We start from the raw sequence: 23,281 nt of genomic DNA, 5'->3' as shown, positions 1-23,281 counted from the left end.
CAGTGATTGATTTTAACAAGCGAAGTCATACAGTAACTCCGATACAGTCAACTTTAGCCAAAACTGCTCACGACAGACAACATAGGCCGCTTGTACGCAGAACGCTCAATTGCCAACTGTACTCGGAAAGTTACGTTGAAGGCGAAGCCTCGGCAACTTGGTCAAACAGTTACAATTAAATAAAAGTATGTAAGACAGCCAACGGAAGGCAGGCTGTCCAGAGCAGCGAGAGCTCAGTCTTGTAACATACTCCGACCGAAAGGCGAGAGCAGACTCCCACCAGAGAACCCGTACAAACCGAACAAAGAACATTCCCGCCCCTACGACAGTGGTTGTGGTTAAACGTTCCAATCAGCAACTCGAAAACCGACGGAAAATTCCACTCTATTGCCGAAGCACTACCATTCCACCAATGGTGATTCTTGGCGCCAATTTCTGCGCTGATTTTGCTACGTCACGATGCTATGCCCTGAGCCAGCCAATCACAGGTACGATTTTGCAGAAAACGCGGGAATTTGCCCGCCAAGACTGCCTGGGGACACAAGTCATTCCCACGCCTCGCTAGTAGCCCACCAGAAAGTGTTTTCGCTAAGTTCCTGCCAAGTAACGGAATCTCTAGCTCAGCTGCTCCTTCAGGCCCCTGCGGCGTGTCTCCGCCGCTATTATGACAATGTCGGCGTCTGGAAAGCATTCACTCGACTCCCTCACACCCGTCGGCTTAACGCTTTCAAGATCAGCAGAGCCCGCCTGTCACCAGACCACCTGGATGACGAGAGACGCTGCGTGGGAAGTCCGCGTGTGAAGGAGTAGCAACTTTTCACCGCATGCAATTAGAGAGGAAAATCGAATTACTCAGAGTAAGGTAAAAATATGAGAGGGGGGGCTTCTGCCACCCATCAAATTACAGCGATATATATGTGAACTGCATTACTATTCTTTCTGATATATCTAATCATGGAAACACAATGCTCTTCTCTGTACCTGGTTGATACATTTTTTGCCTGTGCGAAAATACTACAGTTTAAGGAACATCCAGGTGAAACTGCAGATATTGTTGGAAACAACCTATGTGATACCATCATGGAATATAACTTGAATGATGTTGTAGCATTCTGCAGGGACAGTGCCAAAACTTCAGTGGACGGTCTCGAAGAGAGACAAACAGTATTTTCCACAAATTAAAGGTGACATCATTGGTGTAGAATGTGTAGTGCACATAGTGCATAATGCTGTAAAGACAACTGCATATTGTTTACCAGTCGATCGAGAGTGTGCCATTAACAAGATTTATTGTTACTTCAGCATATATTCTTTGCGTGTAGAAAGCCTAACAGAATTTGGTACATTTTTAGACATAGAGTACGAACAATTACTTGGACACAGCAGTACCAGATGATTGGCTTTGATGCCAGCCATGGGGGAGGTGTACGGTTCTATGGTCCATTAAAATTAATTTTTTGAGTGAAGAAAAAATGCCGAACAATACTAAGGAAATCGTTTGAAAACTCATGGTCTGAAGTCGTCCTTACGTTTTTACATTATAAAGCGTCACCTTTTCATGTAGCACTATTGGAGGAGGCCAGCATGTTACTAGGTGTGTTTAAGTACTGGTTTGAAATTAGAAAAGACATGTACCGTTTTGAAATTAGAAGAGACATGAACCGTTGTTTTGGAATTAGAAGGGACATGAACCGTTGTTTTGGAATTAGAAGGGACATGAACCGTTGTTTTGGAATTAGAAGGGACATGAACCGTTGTTTTGGAATTAGAAGGGACATGAACCGTTGTTTTGGAATTAGAAGGGACATGAACCGTTGTTTTGGAATTAGAAGGGACATGTATTTTTACATGAAGACCTGTACCTTAATCTACTTTTCTACATAATTTCCGTCAATATTGAGGCACGTGTCATGACGTTGTACCAGTTTTTGAATACCCTCCTCATAGAAGTCTGCCGCCTCACTTGTTAACCACTGCATCACCACCGTTTTGACTTCATCTTGAAGGCGCTGACCGCCCAGGTGTTTCTTCAAGTGCAGGAACAGATGGTAGTCACTGGGCGCAAGATCGGTGCTGTACGGAGCAGGATCTGGAGTTCCCCATCGAAAAGATGAGATCTTTGGTCTGATTCGCCACATGCGGACGGGCATTGTCTTGCAGTAAAACGATGCCCTTGCTCAACTTCCATGGACTATTGCTTTGATTCTGGTGTGACGTAGGCCACCCATGTTCCATCGCCCGTAACAATTTCGCTTAAATCATCGCCGTCGTTGTGGTACCGCTCAAGAAAAGTTAATGCACTGTCTAAACGTTTGGTTTTGTGCACATCCGTCAACATTTTCGGTACCCAACGAACGCACAGTTTTAGGTAATTCAAGTGCTCGGTCACAATGCCATACAAAACACTACGAGAAACATAAGGAAAATCATCCCGCAAAGAGGAAATCATAAAGCGTCTGTTTTCTCTCACCATATTGTCCACTTCCTGCACCAAACTTTAATTAACGACCTAAGGACGCCCAATCCGTTGTTCATCGTGCACATTTGTGCGGCCATTTTTAAATGCTCTCACCCACTTTATCATTCCATCACTCATAATGTTTTCTCCGTAAAGTGTACAGATCGCTTTTAGGCCTTTAGCACTAAGAAATCGTATAACAGCCCGTACTACACAGTCGGCGGGACTCACGATTATCGGAGGCATCTTAAACACTCAGTACACAACGTAAAAAATGATGAATCGGACTGTAATGCCGTCAGTGCGTAGATTAAGGTATAGGCTTTCAAGTAAAAATAAAATGATTGAGATGTCTTAGCACGCCTCGTTTTAATTTCAAAACGGTACTTAAAAAAACGCGCCTCGTAATTTCTCTGAGTGACACGACGCTCGCCATGAATCAGTATGTCAACATTTTGCTTGTGAAACTCGTTGGTTGCTGTCACAGGCCTTCCCACTCTTCGTTCGTCACGCAGGAGGTCAGATTTTCCCTCCTCAACAGCTTTAAACTTACTCGCCCAGCGACGCACAGTACTCAAATCAACACAATCACCATAAACTGCTTTCATTCTCTGATGAATCTCCTTTAGGGTGACACCTTCTGCTATCAAGAATTCAGTGACTGCATGTTACTTAAATTGCATTGCCCGACCGTCTGCGCAAGGTTCCATACTTCACACTGTAAACAAAACAGCCGTTCAATGCTAAGGCTTCCCACAAAAAAAAAAAAAAATCAAATGGCTCTTAGCACTATGGGACTTAACGTCTGATGTCATCAGTCCCCTAGATTTAGAACTACTTAAACATAACTAACCTCAGGACATCACACACATCCATGCCCGAGGCAGGATTCGAACCTGCGACCGGAGCAGCAGCGCGGTTCCGGACTGAAGCGCCTAGAACCACTCGGTCACAGGGGCCTGCTGAAGCTTCCCGCCAGCAGTAGTTGTAGAGAAGAGGCTACGGAACAAGCCAGTACCTGCCGCATACCAATACTGCCAGCTGTTGAAGAGTCGACCCTCGTATATTGTTAACAGGAGGAACAGAATAATTTAAACCAACGTAAACATTCATATGAAACATGGTCCGGTAATAATCACCCCTGCCAGCACCCGGCGTATTTCGAAACTGGACTTACTTTACAGAAGGACATCCTGTACGAACATGCAGAGAGAGGGAAAGAGAGCAATGTTATGGGAGAGCTTAGCGGTTTAATTCCGCAAGCGCCCCGTTTGAAATAAACCCTTAATTTCCGGCCTCGCGCCACCGTTGCGCCTATTCGTCGCAGTGTGGAAACAAGCGCCCCAAATGAGGCCAGTTTCTCAGGTAACGGCGCCGTAAAGTCGGGGCGGCCGTGCATCAGCCCTGGCCTGCATAATTCGGCCCATCGCGCCGCCGGTTACGGGACTCAAGCGCAGCTGTTACCGGCTGTAGTCAGGCGCCGCTCGTAGGACATAAAAAGAAGAAAAGAAATCGCCTGTTCATGTGCGCCTGTGGGAGTCATTCTTGAGCAGACAAAGAGCCGGAAGTCCAAACGCGTCGCCTCAGTTCACAACCCGTGTGACGTAACTGTCCGGAAAATGCAAGCTCGTTGCACAGGGCGTTTACGTACATAGGCGGCAGTTTATAGCTCATATCTCCAGTTGTCAGGCATTTCCACCCATCACACGCGCCCAGCCAGATCTATACAATACGCGGTGTGTCGCATGGGGAGTTGCGGCGATACGTTCCATGGAGTTTAAACAGTAGCCGTGCAGAAGGTCGCTGCAGTATTCATCCTGGCTATTTCTTTCCTCTAACACAATGGTCCAACACATAATATAAAGCTCGTAAACGTGTTGTTGGGCACCAAATGAATCGCTGTCCTGGAACATCTGCCGTATTTACCGGACTTATACAAGAAAACTGTATTGCAGTGCTACACTGAAGCGCCAAAGAAAGTTGTACACCTGATTAATATCTTGTAGGTCACCCGTGAGCACGTTTCACTTCTGTCAGAACATTGCAACTCTAATCAATTATACCCGCTGATGATGTGTACATGTTCGAAGTAACGTGGAAATCCGAACATCTGTGTGTTTGACTTTCATTGTCAGGCAGTGTATAAATCTGCATGTAGCGGAGTCGACGAAACAAGAAGTCCCTGACAGCTGTAGTGGAGTTGGAAAGTGCACGCTTCACGCGTTTCACGAACCAGTCATGTCAAATGGTTTTATACACGTCTCCATGGCACCTCCGCACATATCTGTTTTCGTCTGCAGCCGTGTGCGCTTCGCAATTGAAAGCTGGCAACAGGCTTCTCTCGCCGACACTACTGTAGAAACTAGCTCTCATAAAGAGACTTTACCGACCAGGCGTCTTCTATTCCCTTCACAATAATAAGATTTAAAGATCACTTCCCGGACATCAGTTTTCTAAAACAGTGCGACGCAGTTCTGAAAAGGAAAAAAGAAAATATCGCTTGTGACGATGAGAGTTTTTGGGTGCTTTTAAGGAAAAAACCTTTCCGAGCTTGTTTTCATAACTGTGTTGTGTAGAAGTCACTAGTTCGATTCACAAATAGCAACATTTTTTACTTTTATTTAAAATCTATGCTTATTATCAATTAACTAATAGTGACTCGTAATTTTTAATAAAAATAGTTTTATTTGAAAATAAAACTGAGAAAAGAGGAGAATCGAAGCGTTTGAGACGTCGTGCTGTGAGGATGATGTTGACCATTAGGTGGACGGGTGAGAAGTCAGGCTCCCCACAAAATTGGCGAGGAGAGGCACATGAGGAAAAAAGTGATAACGAGGGACAGAGTGACAGGACATGCGTTAAGGCATGAGGGCAGGAACTGCAGGGGAAGACACTGATTTTAATACTTCCAGTAAATAAAGGGTGAAGAGTGTAAGTCGTATTTAGAGATGAAGAAGTTGCAACAGGAGAGGATTTCCCGGCAGGCTACATCAAGATCAAAAGCCGCATCAAAATAGGCGGATGATGGATGACATCATCCCCCCCCCCCCCCCGCAAGAAAATGAAAATAATGTTCTCATAGGGATCATGAGAACAATGTTTAATTAATTACAGCGCACACAAAGGCGTTAACAGTAGTTCTTCTACGAAGAATCCCTGGTATAACACCACCCGCTTGTCATAAACACCTTCCGTGGTTTGCACCACACGTAAATGTAATAGTAAAGAAAATGATTTCCCAGCCGTTGTCACTATCCCATATCACAAATTGTTCAAAGAAAGCGCTTCTTTAGATGTCTTAATTGTTTGGTTTCGGTTGGGTGTTTGGGAGAATTGTTATAGTTTTCCGATAGTACCTTTTCTGACCACATGTGATTTCCGAAGATAAGTATATTAAGACTTGGATGTTAATGATCATACTTTTGACCCAATAAAAGTAGCAGAGAAAATCTCATCTGGAAATTCTTGTACAGTCTGCAGACGAGGAAAAGGCCCTAATAACGGGTAGAGTAGAACGTACCCTCTACCATGCATTTCACTGTTTTGCAGAATGTGATGTATTTTCGCGCCAACGGCCCTAGTTTATACATGTAAACAGTCGGCTACAACATCGATTCGTAATTTTATGTTAAATTGGGAACATTTCATACAATTTACATTATCTCACGATATGCAGAGCTTCACAATCGTTCGATGTTACTGTACTTCTAGTGTGAAAAGGCCTACTTTTGACGATGACCTCTATAAATCTCGGAGGATTTTAATGTTTGACTTGTGTTCAAGCAAAATGTTTTGCAGTACCACTTAAAAACGGGCCAAAGGCGGAAATTGCAATAGTGAAATAATTTCTGCAATCAACAGCGAATATGGTGTCCTCCTGAAAACTATGTAAGGTGTTCGCAAATTTCCGTTACAAACTTCTAGGACTTGTAGAGGATAGTGAGTACATAATATTTTTAATATTTTGAATTGGAACCTAGGTTTCAGACTGTAAAGCGTCCACGTCTGGTGTGGGAGAGGGGGGGGGGGGGGCAGGTCTAAGTTGCTTGTCCAGGTATGCATTAGGGCAGTCATTAGAGCAGTCAAGATGCCGTGTGCTACGTCAGACGGTCAAATGTCAGTCTGCCTTGTTGCGAGACTCTTGCAGAGACAAGAGGACGATCCGTGGAACGAGTTATGCCCCCTGCACTAGAAATTGAAGACACACCGGGTAGGATTTGATAGTGTGTACCAAAACTTGCTTCGTGGATACGATGCCTGTAACAACGTTAGTGGTCGCCAGATTGAACCGCTGTTCTTTCATCAGTTCCTGCCTCGTACTACAGTATGCGGGGTTCTTTTTGTTTTGATATAATGTAAACACTTGACACATATATACATAATACAAACAAATGTGCTTAAGTGACAAATGAACGTTTCGTTATGTTTTCTTTAGAGTTATTCCCCAGTAACTGAACTGCGTAACGCCAAATTCAATTCCTCAAGCAGAAGTGGATAAGTTAAACGTCTGTGTTGAAACCGTCGTAGAACGGAAACGTTAATTTTCCAGACATGATTTCCCGTTCCGAATGTTGTATACTAGCTCCTCTGTACAAGTTCTAGAAGTTTGTAAATGGAATTTCAAAACACCCTGTATTCTGTATGGTAGGTATAGATGATTCTATGTGCATTGCACAGTCACGCTGTATATGTTAATGGAAGTGTGAAATTAGTGTTTTAATTTGGCACGTTTCCTGTTAAAGAATTTCTTAACGGGGGAAATATTTTCTTCATGGCTAGTTTGCAGAGGACTTGCTGTCAAAAAAAGACAAACTGCACAAAAACCTGTGTAATGATGCAGTTAATTTAGCAATGTAATTGTAAGGTGAGCGTCTAAACAAAACAAAGCAAATTGCACATATTGTAGTTACTGGGCTTAAAACAGTTAAATTACTATAAATTTCGTTTTATGTTTTACTGTAATAAAAATTTGATCCACAGAAGATGACACATGTGTAAAAACATGTCTGGATAAATCTGATAATAGGCAAATTGCGTTTGCGTAAGGCTGATTCTCAAAACAACCCAATGTTTATACTTCGTCTAACTGAAACGACGTGGCGATTGTGCTGACTAAATCATAAACTGTCAGCTACAGGCGTCATATTTCACAAAACCGCTTCAGACCGTAACATGTAAACTCGACAGAGAAATAAGGCTATCGCCTACTGGATGTCAAATGTAAACGCAATGGACAGTGTTTTTCGTAAAGCCAGGCTTCAATAGTTGCAAATTGTTTTCTAATTGGTGTCTAAATGTGTAGTTATATTGATGAATAATTTTAAAAATGGTTGCCTCCTGTGAGGTTTGAACTCACGACCCCTGGTTTACGAGACCAGTGCTCTACCACTGAGCTAAAGAGGCGCTGCGCAGCAACGCGCGTAGCGTTGCGGTTGATTTCGTGGGCTGCGCGACCGGTTTTATACACCTTTAGGTATTGTGTATTTCTATGTAATAAAATGTTGTATATCCATAATAAAATCACTCCGATGTGTAGCTCACATTGTTGTTTCGAATTATTACGGCATTCCTTCACTAGACGCGAAACAGTTGGCTGCAGTTTGCTTACCAGCGGAAGATATGTTGCTGTGATGTGCGGACAACACGTTGCTTCTCGCGTTGAACAACAGTTTATTCATTTATGCAACTGCCATACGTGCAAAAGAGAATGGAGATATTTCCCCCACGGCACATTATAGCCGTAACGAAAAGCACCAGATGCTATTTTTATCGGAAGATAACATTGACTCCGAAACTGCTGTGCGCAATGCAATTAAACCTGGCAGTGACAATGGTATGCACGGCTCCATTGAGCAAACGTTTGTATTTGTACGTTGTTAACTATGAGATAGGAAGCCCTGATGGTCAATTCATGAATGCTTGCCTCCCAGATAACTAGCTCTTAGTGAAAATACAAAAACGAAGAACGCCTTAAATTATCAAATTCCTGGCTTAACAATACATATGTTTTCGGGTGGGTCCGCGTTTAGGAAAACATAATTTTTTGTTTCAGACATGTTTCACTGCAGTTGAAGCATCATAAATAGCTTTTTGTACTTTGACTTCTTGCCACATGGTGTGGTTTTCATGCTGTATTACGTTTTATAGTGTCTTTTTTTTCTTCTTTACAGTTTGTCATATTTTCATTTTTACCCTCTTCTTCGTCACTGTCAAAGTTCTGTGTATTGAGTTGTCACTGTCACTAACTGTAAAAACAAGATGGCTTGGCTGAGCGGTAATTTGTGTATTAATTATGGAAAGATTTTTCAGATTGTTTTAAGTTTTGTCCAATGTTGACGAGTGCACATTTTGAGCTAGCTTCCACCTCCGCTCACTAAACAAACACCGAAGCAATAAAAATATGCACGTTGTAATCATCCCGGATGGGCGTTGGGAAAAGCGCAACTAAAGACGGGAAATTCAAAAAGTCAAACTGCATGTAGTTGTCTGATAACAGCTATATGCTGATCAGGTAAAATCCTTGCACTACCTCCTCGAATGATTTCAGGTTCAGGTTGCACAATAACAGAAAAAGATATTGAAAATTAGTAATACAGTCACACCAACGGTGGATCGGTGACACGTCGAAGTGTTGCGTCTCATCCAAAAGAAGCTGAAAAATGAAAATAGCAGCGCAATGATTATTAACATAAATAGTAATGTAAAAAGTCATTTTGAATGAAAGGTAGCTCAATGTAAACTATGCAGAGCTACAGAAAACGATGCTTACATGACCAGATCAGGATGGTAAAAGACAAAAGTTAACAGCCAAGCATCTCTGTCGCCCTCGAAGAAAAATAGGAGGGCGCGCCCTTGTTCGTTTTTCATTTTGAGCCAGTGTAAGTATTTCCATATGAACACTCTGGTCCTTAATTGTTATATCAGTTATATGTTCGTTTACGCAAGCATACGCAATTTTATGCACAAAAAGTTATTAGTAATGAGGTCTTATAACTCCTGCTCAACTCCTTGGTACAATTTATAAAGTGAGTAACGTAAAAAATCGGACAATGACATTTTTTACTTCATAGCATCATAACAAAACAAAAATATGACCAACTGTTATATGCTTTGTAAAAATGCTCCAAAGATATTACCACACTGTGGTTTTTCATAAGGAGTTAGTACACAGAGGTGTTAAGTGTTTCGGGATTACATTATATTATACAGGGTGTATCAAAAAGAATCATCCGATTTTCACGCTAATATTTCTGAAACTAATAAACATGTACAATGAATTTTGTTTTTTATGAACGGGAGACTCCAAAATTTTTCTTCCTGTGGGGTCAATACGCCCTCTTGAGATGCATGGCACATGTCAATGCGGTATTCAAACTTTCCCCGCACTGCAGCGAGCTTGTCTTGAGTTACAGCTTCCATAGCTGCAGTTACACGATGTCTCAGTTCATTAATTATTGTTGGTAACGGAGGCGCACACACCATCTTCCATAAACCCTCACAAGAAATTCTGTCAGGTCCGGTGGCTTTAGAAGCCAGTAATGTAAGGCTTAATCATTTGGTCCAGTGCGGTCCATCCATTGTCCAGTAATCCTTTGATTAAAAAATTCTCGCACTTCGACTCCAGTGTGGCGATGCACCATTCTGTTGGTAAATTAAGTCGTTCAAATCAATCTCCAACAGTGGGAAAAGAAAAGTTCTGAAGCATATCGAGATACGTTTCCTGTAATACGTTAAATTTTGGAGACACTCTCTCATGTTGTAAAATTTCATCTGGTTGTTCCGTACCATATATTCTCACATTGTTACGCCTTTGCAGTTAACTGGAATGTTTCCACTAAACGTGGAAAAAGACATCCTCCATCTCGCCAAGAAAGAGATTATAGAACTCCACACGTTGTTGTCTGTCACCTTCACGAAGAGCTTGCAGTAGCTGGATTTTGTATGGTTTCATGTGTAAAAGTCGACGCAATACACCCCATACGGACACTGGGAGCAAGTTCAGCTGCACGGTGAACGGATTTCTACGCACTCCATGTGAAACTGTGGCAGATGCGTTCGACGTCTGTCAGAACTGCTGCTACCTAGCGGGAGCCATGAAAACTAGTTTGTTTGCTCTTTCCAACACTACGCTGCTCACGCACATTGAGTGTATCAAATAACTTAATAGTTTTGGTTTTAGAAATCCGATGATTCTTTTTGATACACCAAGTATAATGGAGGCGGCACAATACTTGTAAGTTGACAAACTAAAATACTATTTCTAACATTAGCATTTAAAAACGTTCGGATTCCTTTTGTCCGATTCTTCCATTGCAGTTTAACCTCAGAAAGACGCAAAAAAGGCACACACAAATGTCCCCAAAAACATACGTGTAAACGACTACGGAAGTGTACTTGAAGATACAAATTCTCGAAACGAGCTGTGCGAAACATGACAGATTAAGTGGTGCAGCTTCCATGCGACTTGCAACATCCTTCACACACAGTTTGAGACAGCCGGCCAGTGTGGCCGAGCGGTTCTAGGCGCTACAGTCTGGAACCGCGCCACCGCTACACACACACACACACACACACACACACACACGGCCCCAAAAAATTATGAAAGGAAGAAAGGTTATCACTTCGAAAACTTTCACTGTTCACGCAGCAGAACTTCAGCATCTGGCATAACGTTTCAATGTTTTACTTATTTACCACTAAGTCTATTTACAACGCATTTTGTTGACAGTATCCACAAATACGGCCGAATGTATATGTAAAATTATGCCTTGTACGACACGTAAGTGAGAAGGTTCACTACTATGGAGATGCGTGAAAAACTAGCCTCTGCTTAAAATGGAGCGCAAATTACCCAGTTTATAGGCATCCAGTGTTCCAAAATTAAGTCACTTATTGACTTCTAGTAAATTGTAATCATAATTTCCAATGGTTTACATGCGTCACGTCAAATATTTAATACATATCGAACTTTTGAAGTAATCAGAAGTTTGAAGTTTTTCATACACGAGAGTTTAGTTCTTTAAAAATTTTGAGGTCTACTGGTAGTTACTAAACAGGCCTCAGGCGACATCTGCATCTGACTGTGACAACTTGTAACTGAGGAAGCGGAGCGATATGATAAGTGTGAACATAAGAGAGAAAAAGACCAAGCTCCTTGGTTACTTGTTATTGTTATGGTGGCTGTCCTGTAAGCAACTATCTGTTAATCAGTTTGTTATGCTCCAGGTTAGTTCCTATTACGTCCTACCATCCATCACTGTCACCTAAGATACGGCATTGTTTTGTGGAATAATTCTTCTAGAACAAAAAAAACTTATCTGCTAGAATGAGGCCGAACTGTGAAGTCGTAAAATTTCGTAACCAAAATACCTTGTAGGTCTTACTTCAAACAGATGTATTTTTCTCGTCTCTCTTCATGTACATCTGTCTCGTTTATATAAAAGACAACTATACCAGTTGTAGCCTAAGGCAGTCTTACATCACCGTAATACTCGTCAAACAAGAAAGAACCAGACTTAAGAAAAAGCGTAGTAGTTGCAAATATCCAGGCATAAAGCTTCTTAATAAATTACGTTCGCGACCATATCAAGTCTCAATAAATATCATCAAAAATAAAACCCAGAAGTAGATGAAAGAAAAGGCTTTCTCCACATTCGAATTCGAAGATTTGGCGAAAGATGGTCTTAACAGCGAACGAATGATTGTGTACAGTATAATATATAGTATGCATTGCAATACGGTATGTAACCATATTTTCTGTCTTAACCCATACTGTAAAAATTATTTTCAGAATTATTAATGACTATATTGATTGCCGGCCGCGGTGGTCTAGCGGTTCTAGGTGTTCAGTCCGGAACCGCGCATCTGTTACGGTCGCAGGTTCGAATCCTGCCTCGGACATGGGTGTGTGTGATGTCCTTAGGTTAATTAGGTTTAAGTAGTTCTAAGGCTAGGGGACTGATGACCTCAGATGTTAAGTCCATAGTGCTAAGAGCCATTTTGACTTCATTGATTGCATGCAATTGCGTAAAGATAGATGAGTAAATAACTAATGAAGATAAATCTGTGTACTTAACTAAATGTAGTCAAAGGACCTAGGCAGCACACTAGGAAACAGGAGTTCAGTTACGAGAGAGATTACTGAATGTATCGACTGTATCGGATTATTGCAGGATTACCTGGCGCGTGTATCAAGTATGTGTTTCGAGCTTATTCGAAGAATAGCGGTGCGAAACTACATCTACGTCCATACGCTTCCAAAACACTTTGAAGTGCTGGCAAGGTGTACTTCTATTGAACACACATTAATGTACCTCTACGCAGGGATCCTGGAAATCGCATCTAGTCCGAAAACATTACCAGCTACTGTTGCCAGCATTGTTTGTGGTAACACATTCCCGGAGCCCTAGATTTCAAAGTATTATCGCGGAATGGATGTTAGCTAGATTTTGGAAGTGAGTACCGCTGAGTCGCTTTTGCATTCCACAAGCAATAAGGTTAACAATAAAACCAGAAATAGGACTCGGCGCATGTGTTCTTTTTTAAGTAAGATAACTGCTTCCACGGGCATAACTCGTGAACTGTCGTTGACTACATACATTTTCCAAAATGCTGAAACAAGATTTTGAATACACTGTAAAAGCAGTCGGAACAAGAATTAAGACTAATATCAATATGAAAGACGGTATACCGGTTGACAACCAGATTGCCGATTATCCTTGGTTTCTTAGGCTACTGATGATTCATACAGAAGGCTGATACACGTAAACAAGACACGTGTTTCTGACATGTCTGCAACAACGAGAAACCTATAACGTTTTGGTAGCTGGACTCAAGGAGTTAAGGTTGTAGATGTACAGTACGGCGCTAGAATTGTGAATTTCATAAGTGAGATAGATTCACAATCAGACATATGGGAAGTGAAATATTATAGCAAAGACCGTAATAAAGAAGAGACCAGCTGGAAAGTTGCTGCCCATGACCACAGAAACACATTTAATCATGGTTACATGTGCATTCGTGCTCTGCAAACTACCTTATGGTGCCTGATAGAGGGGTATCTTGTACCGCTAGTCGTCTCCTTTCCTGTTCGACTAGCAGATATAGCGAAGCAAAACCGACTGTGTATGCCTTAGTACTTCTCTAATTTCTCCTACTTTAGTGTTCGTTACGCGAAATGTACGTTGATGGTGAGAGAATCGTTCTGCTGTCGCCTTCAAATGTCGGTTCTCTAAATTTCCTCAGCAGTATTATGTGAAAAAGTCTTCGGTGCGTTTTTTCCGATATTTGACTAAAATAGCAAATGTAAAAAACGAAGTTGTCAGGTACATTTAATTTCTCTCATATTGAGCAGTTGGAGCAACGGTCGTCGGTCGTGGTGGCGCGAGTTCTTCCTACAACATTTGACACTAATCTAAAGAGAATGCGATTATTGGGAATAAAATTGGCTCCTGAAATTTTTACCAATTACGAACAGTAGTAATTAAACACGGCCATCAGTCCTGTGGAATTTCTATCTGACAGAAGCGAGAGCAGCAGATCAACAATTCGGAGACAATGGCCACACCAGACTTGCTCAAAACGATCACAAGTCACTCGCTGTTAAACGATCAGCAAATAATCTCAGGGACGCGATTTGCTTATAGCAGAATGAAATCAGTGGCTGAATGCGAATCTTTACCATAATCTGCTGAGCTCGCGGTTCCAACTAGCTTTTCTGGAACAAATACTACAAAAGCCATTATTCACGTACAACTTAATAACTGCGGGGAGAACATTTACTTATAAATGAAAAAAGAATGTAACACGTTTTTAACATTTAATTTCACATCAGATTTATATACACTACAGAGACGCTTACACAACATCAGTTTGCTCCGATGAGTTTACTTTCTGAGAGACGCTTCGCTACTAACTTTTCTCTTAAAACTTGTTGCCGTCGTTGTCTCTTGTTCAGAGACTGGTTTTCTGCAAATCTCCACGCTGCTCTATCCTGTGCAAGCCTCTTCATCTCCGGGTAACTACTGCAACCCATATCCTTCTGAATCTACTTTGTATATTCGCCTCTTGGCCTCCCTCTACAATTTGTGCCCCCCCCCCCCCTCCCTCCAATACTACATTGGCTATTCCTTGCTGCCTCAGAACGTGCGCCGGCCGGTATGGCCGAGCGGTTCTAGGCGCTACAGTCTGGAACTGCGTGACCGCTACGGTCGCAGATTCGAATCCTGCCTCGGGCATGGATGTGTGATGTCCTTAGGTTAGTTAGGTTTGTTCTAGGGGACTGATGACCTCAGAAGTCAAGTCCCATAGTGCTCAGAGCTATTTGAACCTGTTTTCTTTTTTTTCAGTTACTCACGTGATCGTACGCATCAAATATTCAGCATTCTCTTGTAGCGCCACATTTCAAAAGTGTCTATTTGCTCCTCATCCAAACAGTTCATTTTCCATGTTTCACCTCCACACGTGGCTGCATTCCATACAAATACTATCAGTAAAAACTTCCTGACGCTTAAGCTTATGCTCGATGCTAACAAATTTCTCTTCTTCAAAAAAGGTTTAATGGCGATCGCCAGTCTTTATTTTATATCCTCTCTGCTTCGCCCATCATCAATTATTTTGCTGCCCAAATAGCAAAACTCATCTACTTCTTTAAGTTTCTCATTTCCTAATCTAATTTTCTCTGCATCACCTGATTTAATTCTACTACATTCCACTATCTTCGTTTAGCTTTTGTTGCTCAACTTACATCTTCCTTTAAAGATATTGTCTATTCCGTTCAGCTGCTCTTGCAAGTCCTTTGCAGTCTGACAGAATCATGTCATCGGCAAACCTCAAGGTTTTTTTTCCCCTGGATTTTAATTCCTACTCTAGATTTTTCTTTTGTTTCCGTTACTGCCTGCTTGTTTCCGTTACTGCCTGCTCAGTAAACATATGGAATAAAATCGGCGTAGATTCAACCCTGTCTAACTCCCTTCTCAACCACTGCTTGCCTTTCGTGCCCCTCGACTCTTAAAACTGCCATTGGTTTCTGTACAAATTGTAAATAGCCTGTAGTTCCCTGTATTTACCCTTGCCACCTTCATAATTTGAAAGAGAGCATTCCAGTCAACGTTGTCAAAAGCTATGCCTGAAAACAAAGGAAACTGCAATTCCTCCGATTCGTTTAAGCCACAGGCTTATTTCCCTGGCATCGTTGGTCGGTATTTGCAGTTCATACACGTCTGATTACATACTAATCAGTCTTGATTGCAAGAATTTAATAAAAACTAAACTCATGTCAGATGGTAACCGATTTCGATTTAATGAGAAATCTTCAGACCATGTCCCTGAAACGTTAAATATTAATATTCTTCAGAGGGAACAGGCGTCAAGATTACACATTTGACCTACATAATAAATATGCATAGACTGACTAATGCGATAAAAAGTTGGTATACCAACACGTGGTGAGCAGAGACTACGGCGGAGCAAAGTGTCGGAGAACACAGGTTAGTGACCCTGGTAGGAGAGCGTGAGAACACTCGAAGACAGGCGCGAGTTAACTTCCGTAAGTGTACTTCGTAAGTTCCAAGAATCAGCGTAAGGAATGTATGCCTTCTAAGTGTCACTTCATCGCGAAGACAAGATAAGAATACAGCGCATACAGAGTCATTTAGTAATTTTGCACACGCCACAATTTATTGTAACGGGAAGGAACACTAATATCTAATATTTGGTGCAGAGTTAAATATCCTCTGCTATTCTCCTTACAGTGGTTTGCAGAGCCATAGGCGTAGGCGAAGAGCGTGTGTGTCAGACAACAGGTATGTATGAAGAACTAGATCGAACCAGTTGTAAGACTGATTGCTGAAACAGCGTAATTCTCCTTCCGTCCGATTCCACAAAACGAGTGTAAACAAGCCACGTGGTTGCGCAATCTGGCACGTAGTGCTATCAGCTAGCACTTGAGATTGCATCACACAGACAGATTTACTCTACAGATACAAAGCAGTAAATACCGCTCGTATCTATAAAGATCTTACGGTTTCTACGCCGGCCACGATCTCTGGACTTGGCCCCCACACTTATTTCCAAAGAAAAATATCGAATGCACTGCTTGAGGGCCAATTTCAGACTCGCTCGTTCCACGCGGACGAATATGTGCAGGCCGCTACTTCACCCGAATATCTCTTCGGAGATCAACTCGCCTCAGTATTACAGGTTAGCCTACATTATAAGCCTCGATTGGACGTCCACAGAACAGGCGGAGAACTGAGTTGAACTACTACTGGGCATGAAACCAAATAACGTAAAGTTCCAAATCCCCTTCCGTTTTGGCCAACTATGAACCACGAGATTCTTTCTTTCTCATTTTCAGTTTCATCTCGTCCAATATTTCTTCTTCTTTCCACCATGTACCGCTTTTCTTTAGACCGCTTTGGATCCCGGTCTCTTCCTTTCTGTGTCTTGAAATCTTAAATTGTTAAATTATCTGAGGTATGAATTAAACAACGCCTTCAGTCACTACTTCTTCGTGTTTCATTAACTACACGGTGCATTTCGGAACCTGTGGGTCCATCGGCAGGTGTACTTTGTCTTAATACATGTTTTATTTCTTCTCCTGGATGTGGTGAAATGCATATTCCTGTCACGAAAGGTTTAATGTTAGGTCATGAATTTCGTAAGTCGAACGCGGAAAATGTGTGCAAAATAGTGGTAAATGAACAGTGTAAACTTACCGCATAACCCAAAGAAAGCATTTTCAACGTTTTAGTACTGCCAAACATTTTTTTTCTCCGTCGTTTTAATACATGTCGCTTCATTCAGGATGTACATTTGCACACACATGTTTATACACACTTCACAGATTTTTTGTACATGGTGGTGTCAAAGATGAATTTATTCGTAGTGCTAAAGATATAACTATAAACAATTGACATTTGCTAGGAATAACTTAAGAATAGATCTTCAAAATTACTGAAATAACTATGGCTTGCGAAATCTGTTCAATTAACATAGATTCTGGTTTTTTCTTTTTGTAGGGGTATATCTCCACTTGTTCTAACAAACTTAGGGTCTTACCATTGGGTTCATTATGTAGTATTATCAAATTGTTTTCTAGACTGTTGACATGGTTTGTTTCCTACATATAGTTTGTGCAATGACTGATTGTTCGAAATTCTTGAGCCTGAAAGCATTTACATGTTCTTGAAAACGGCCCTTCAAGTTTCTGCCTTTTTTCCCTACATAGTAGGCAGGGCAACTGGGACATGATCCTTGATACACTCCGCTGTTGTATGTTTGTGTATTTGATTTTACGTTATGGATGATTAGGTTTCCTAACTTAGTGTTGGTTGAGAATGCAACTGTTACATTTGTGTTTCTGGAAAAGTTGGCGAATATTTTCTCTTCCACAGTGTGTCCATTCTTTTGGCTGTGTAGCCATTGCTTATGACAATGCTCTTTATTGTATCTATCTCATTCTTGACAGCGTTTTCCTCTAAAACAAGGGAGTGTACTCTGCGTAGCATGGACCTAAACCCAACGGTAAGACCCTAGGTTTGCTAGAACAACTGGAGATATAGGTCCACAAAATCAAAACACCAGAATCTATTTTAAATGATCAAATAGATTTCGCAAGCCATAATTATTTCAGTAATTATAAAGACTTATTCTAAACTTATTCCTTGCATATGTCAATTGTTTATAGTTATCTTTAGCACTACGAATAAATTCGTCTTTGACAACACCATGTACAAAAACATCTGTGAAGTATTTATAAACATGTGTGCAAATGTATATCCTGAATGAAGTGACATGTACAAAAACGACGGAGAAAAGGTTTGCCGGTGCTAAAACGTTGAAAATACTTTCCTTGGATTATGTGGTAAGTTTACACTGTTAATTTTCTGCATTCCACTTTCGAAATTCATAACCTAACATTAAACCTTTTCGTGACAGGAATATGCACTCCACCTCATTCAGGAGAAGAAAGAAAACATGTATTAAGATAAAGTACAGCTGACGATGGACCCACAGGGTCCGAAATGTATAGTGTAGTTAATAAAACACGAAAAAGTTGTGACTGAAGGCGTTGTTTAATTCAAACCTCCAATGTTTTGAATACAGTCACGTTTTAAACTACAAAATATGAATAAAGTTAAAATGTTAAATTACCATTTTTGACTCTGAAAATTTTTTCTGCTGCGCATTCCCCTTCGATGTTGACTGTTTCTAAATACGCTTCCTTACATAAAAGTTAAGCATCCAGAAAGAAAGGAGGAATCGAAATGAAACGTCACGGATTGAGAGGGTATATGATATTGCTTCAGTAATTGCAATATGGAGTCAGTCTTAGAAGGAACTAGGTTGTTTTCGATGTAGTCTTCAGTACGAAGACTGGTTTTTGCTTCTCTCCACGCTACTTCATCTTCGAATAACTACTGCAACCTACATCCTTCTGAAGCTGCATGGTTCCATTCCTTGATCTCCCTCGACAATTTTTATCCCCCCCTCCTCCCCCCCCCCCCACCACACTTACCACCAGTACTAAATCAGTGATCCCTTCATGTCTCAGAATGTTTCCTATCTTCTTCAGGCTGTCCAAGAAACCTTTCTCCCTAAATCTATTCAGTACCTCCTCATCGGTTGCATGATCTATACATACCGATCTTCAACATTGTTCTGTAGCACCACATTCAAAAGCTGCTATTCTCTTCTGGTCTGAAATGTTCATCGTCCATGTCTCATTTCGATAAAAGGCTACATTCCAGACAAATACCTTTAGAAAAGACTTCCTAACAGTTAAAGCTATATTCGATGTTAATAAATTTCTCTTCAGACACTTTTCTTGTTATTGCCAGTTTGTTTTACATCCTCTGCCACGGCCATCTTTAATTACTCTACTAGTGTCTAGTTTGCTAATCTGATTCCCTCACCATCACCTGATTTGACAGCATTCCGTTATCCTTGTTTTGCTTTTGATGATGATCATCTTATATCTTCCTTTCAAGACATTCATAGTCTGGCTGCTGCAAGGCGATACGGACTGCTGCAGGGAGCCCATTACTTGTTCTCGATGTGCTTGGACAGAGCGGCTGACCACTCTCCCGTTGGTCAGGCGACGTCGACCGGAGCCTTGACGATACATATTACTGCGCTCACATTGTTGTCCAGTCCAGCGTCGGGCCACAAGGTGTTTGAATGCCCATAAATGTGTATATTGCACGATTGGATCAACAGGCCAGATGGAGACCACAATGAGGCCCATTTCGTACTGTCTGGTGCTGATAACCTAGTCTCACACGAGTATGCGGCATATCTGTGTCCTTCAGTCAACGTCTGATGTCGTTCACGCCATTCTGCAACTCTGCCAGGTTTGGTAACAACACTAAACACGGTCAACAATACCGTACTCTGTTGGCCGTTCTGTCGTAGGGAATTGCAATTCGATTAGTGTTTACACACACACTAATGGTGTGTACGTGTACACTGTTGGTGTTATCCGATCATGTCTTCTGGCTCCTTCACACTTTCGCCAAGCAGTGTATGTAATTAACTCCTCCGATCAGTCTTCTTAATTTGTAATCTGATGGTTGGCTTTGTTTCCTTACTTTACTTTTACTACTTTTTTATCTGTTTCATGAATGCTGCTTAGTTTCCAGACGTCTTTGTTACTGGACCTCAGAAAGTTCCTCGTGATTTTACCAGTTTTTATAGATGTCTCTTCTGAAGTTTTTCACAATTCTTGTTCCTCTCTTCGGGTTTGCTGCTGGATCCTAAAAATCAACTGAAGTCGATATTTCGGCGATCCAACCGGTAGCCATCTTAAGGAGAATGCTGCTTCTGCTGATGATGCCCGCGGAGAACTGACGCCATGCTGATGCTGTAAAGACGAGCCTATTCTTGGCTCGAGGTGGTGCAGTTCGGACAAAATTCTCATTCCTGCGGTTCCTGTAAAAGAGCGAAAGGCATATTACCACTCTCTTCTTGATTGGTCCTAGCTAGTGTAACCTGAAAAAGAGACACACAGTCTGGTGGGGGATTAGTAACACTTAATCCCTCAGCAGGTCAGGCTAACGCGTGGTTGGCCTGCTGACGCCAGGCAGCAAATCGACGTCATAAATATGGCCACCGTACACGGCGCATGCGCCGCCCATACCGGTTTCTGCCCTCAAAGACTGGCTAGGTGGCGCCACCCTTAGTACAACACCGGCGGGCACCGATACACCGCACTCAAAAATGCTTTTCGAACACTCGGACCACACCGAATGACGTGCTGTTTTGATGCGGGACGTTACAAGATCCAGGTCCTGCTAAGAGAAAACCCATTGTCTCTCTTAATTAAATTATCCGCCAATCTAATTCCAATTGCGTCTTTTAGACTCTGTACCAAAAACTGGAAGTGTTCGCAACTATCACAGTTTCATCAAATTTCATATGGTGTCAGTCATTTAAGCATTTTCTGTTACTGCCGATTTTTCCGGCTGTTGTTGCCTCGAATGACGACGATGTTCCACAGACCTGTCATGAACTTTGCACATTGAACGGTCGATGTAAGCCTTCCCACATTGACACGGAATTTTGTATACACCGGGTTTCCTAAGCCTCAAATCATCTTTCACATAGCCGAGTAGTCCCCTAATCTTAGGTGGACGGAACACAATCTTAATGTTAAAATTCCTTAAAATTCTTCCAGTCTCAAACGATACGCCCCCAGCATAAGGAACAGACAACCGATCTATGTTCCTCTTCATGCACCTCCAGTGGTGGTCCAGACTCCATAGCCCGACGAATCTGTTTCTCAGAGTAACTATTTTCCTTAAAAACAGCCATCTAATGCGCAAGTTCTTGGGTTAAGCTCTCCGCTCTGCGTACCAAAGTCCTAAGGACGCCACTGCGTTGGTGCGGTGGATAAATCTTAGAATGCAGATTCAGATCCGTGTGCGTCGGCATCCGGTGAACACTGTCCCAAAGTACCATCTGGTTTTTTATAAACCATAACGTCTAAAAATGGATGCATCCCATCACAGTCAACCTCCATGGTAAAATTAATGCGAGGATGAAGACAGTTGAAGTCGTCCTAAACTCTATTAAGAGCCACACGGCCGTGTGGCCAGATGATCATCCACATATCTCCAGAAGCACGTTGGTTGCAAAGCCGAAGTCCTCGGTGCCTCATCCTCGAATTCCTCCATAAATAAATTGGTGACTATGGGTGATAAACGAACCCATAGCCACAATTAACATGACCATACCAGTCGCAACATCAGAGAACCTTCCAAGCAGGTGGAAATGACGTGGGTGCTGGCTTGGTCGAGCAGCGGGACGAAAACAGCTGATTACATTCCTGTGAAGTGGTATGTCTTGCAAAGTATTCTCGCTTGAAACACCCTTTGTATATAGACTTATCACACGGATACCAACGCAGCTTCTGCATATCAGGTATTTCCCTGCTGTGAAACCACTCAACAACTACGCCTGAATCACTTCTCGAATAAGCCTTTAATGACATGAACAAAACATTGGCAAGTCGGATTAAATTTGAGGCGAAAGCGATGCGCAGAAAGGAACGTGTTTTCTCAGTTGTGCGCATGACATCACGGTGGAAGCAGCTGTGCCAAACAGTACACAGTTCGAATTGTGTGTGATTGTTTTTGTGGTGTTGTGTTTGAAGAAGTATTTTGATTGGGTTCTTTCTTCTTTTGAAGCACAAGAACAATGTCTGCGCAAATTCTAAAACTGCTGTGAGAGGATGCACGTTGGATCATCAAGGCATTTGTTACCTTTTCAGAAAGGATTCATGAAGTGTATTCGGTCAATTTTAGGTCTATTCCGTGACTCAAGAGAATACACTGTCACATACATACTTACTGCCAGGCTGAATCAGGACTCTCTCGAAAACTTCTTTTCTCTTGCAAGGTGCCTGCGCCATTTTTGTGACCATCGAAATCGGATAGACGTAAAAAACCGAATCAGGCTATTATTTCCAGAATGAGATTTTCACTCTGCAGCGGAGTGTGCGCTGATATGAAACTTCCTGGCAGATTAAAACTATGTGCCCGACCGAGACTCGAACTCGGGACCTTTGCCTTTTGCGGGCAAGTGCTCTACCATCTGAGCTACCGAAGCACGACTCACGCCCAGTACTCACAGCTTTACTTCCGCCAGTATCTCGTCTTCTACCTTCCAAACTTTACAGAAGCTCTCCTGCGAACCTTGCAGGCAAAGCTCCCGAGTTCGAGTCTCGGTCGGGCACATAGTTTTAATCTGCCAGGAAGTTTCATATCAGGCTATTATTGTTAAGTGCAAATGCTTCCGATATTCCTCTGCCTAATGCTTCTCTTGTTGAACCTGATGAAGGAATATTTGTTACTGCAGCAGTGTTCAGCAGCGTTCTTCCTGATATGTCTGAAGCTCTGTCGATGACTGAAGGGCAGCAAGAAATTGAGAGGATAGAACTGACAGCGGAAAATTATGAGAGTTCCTCAGCATCCGCGGCTTCAGACTGTAGTGTGGAGGGATTTCAGTACCTGGCCAGATACCTAGCCCATCGGTGCAGGCAGTAAGACAGAACATTAGCCACACCCACTGTAGAGCTAATGTCGGTCCCAGAGGAAAAAACCACTCAGCTGGCTGTGTACGATTTCTAAGGGAAGCTTACTTGTGCCATCAGAAACTTGGTTTGAGAGAATAAGCCAATTCGAGCTGACTTTCACTCAGCCCCATAGCAGTGAAAGTTTGTCTACAGAAAGAGGCATAATTAGTAAGCTGTGTGTAGCACTTGGTGAGCGGTTCCCCAATATACACAAAGAAATAATTGAAATATTTGCTAGAACTCACACA

General features: G+C 42.0%; 1 protein-coding gene and 1 non-coding gene across 4 annotated transcripts in view; one reads left to right on the top strand and one right to left on the bottom strand.

Moving 5' to 3' along the window:
• Positions 1 to 23,281, top strand: part of LOC126292280 (pyruvate carboxylase, mitochondrial) — a 358,087-nt gene that overhangs the window by 98,111 nt on the left and 236,695 nt on the right. The gene's annotated exons all lie outside the window — the stretch shown is intronic.
• On the bottom strand, positions 7,790 to 7,861 carry Trnat-cgu (transfer RNA threonine (anticodon CGU)). The gene has a single exon. It is a non-coding gene; the product is annotated as a tRNA-Thr (tRNA).

This window comes from Schistocerca gregaria, chromosome 9, assembly GCF_023897955.1.
Source record: "Schistocerca gregaria isolate iqSchGreg1 chromosome 9, iqSchGreg1.2, whole genome shotgun sequence".
Lineage (NCBI taxonomy): Eukaryota > Metazoa > Arthropoda > Insecta > Orthoptera > Acrididae > Schistocerca > Schistocerca gregaria.
This window is presented reverse-complemented; position numbering and strand designations above follow the sequence as displayed.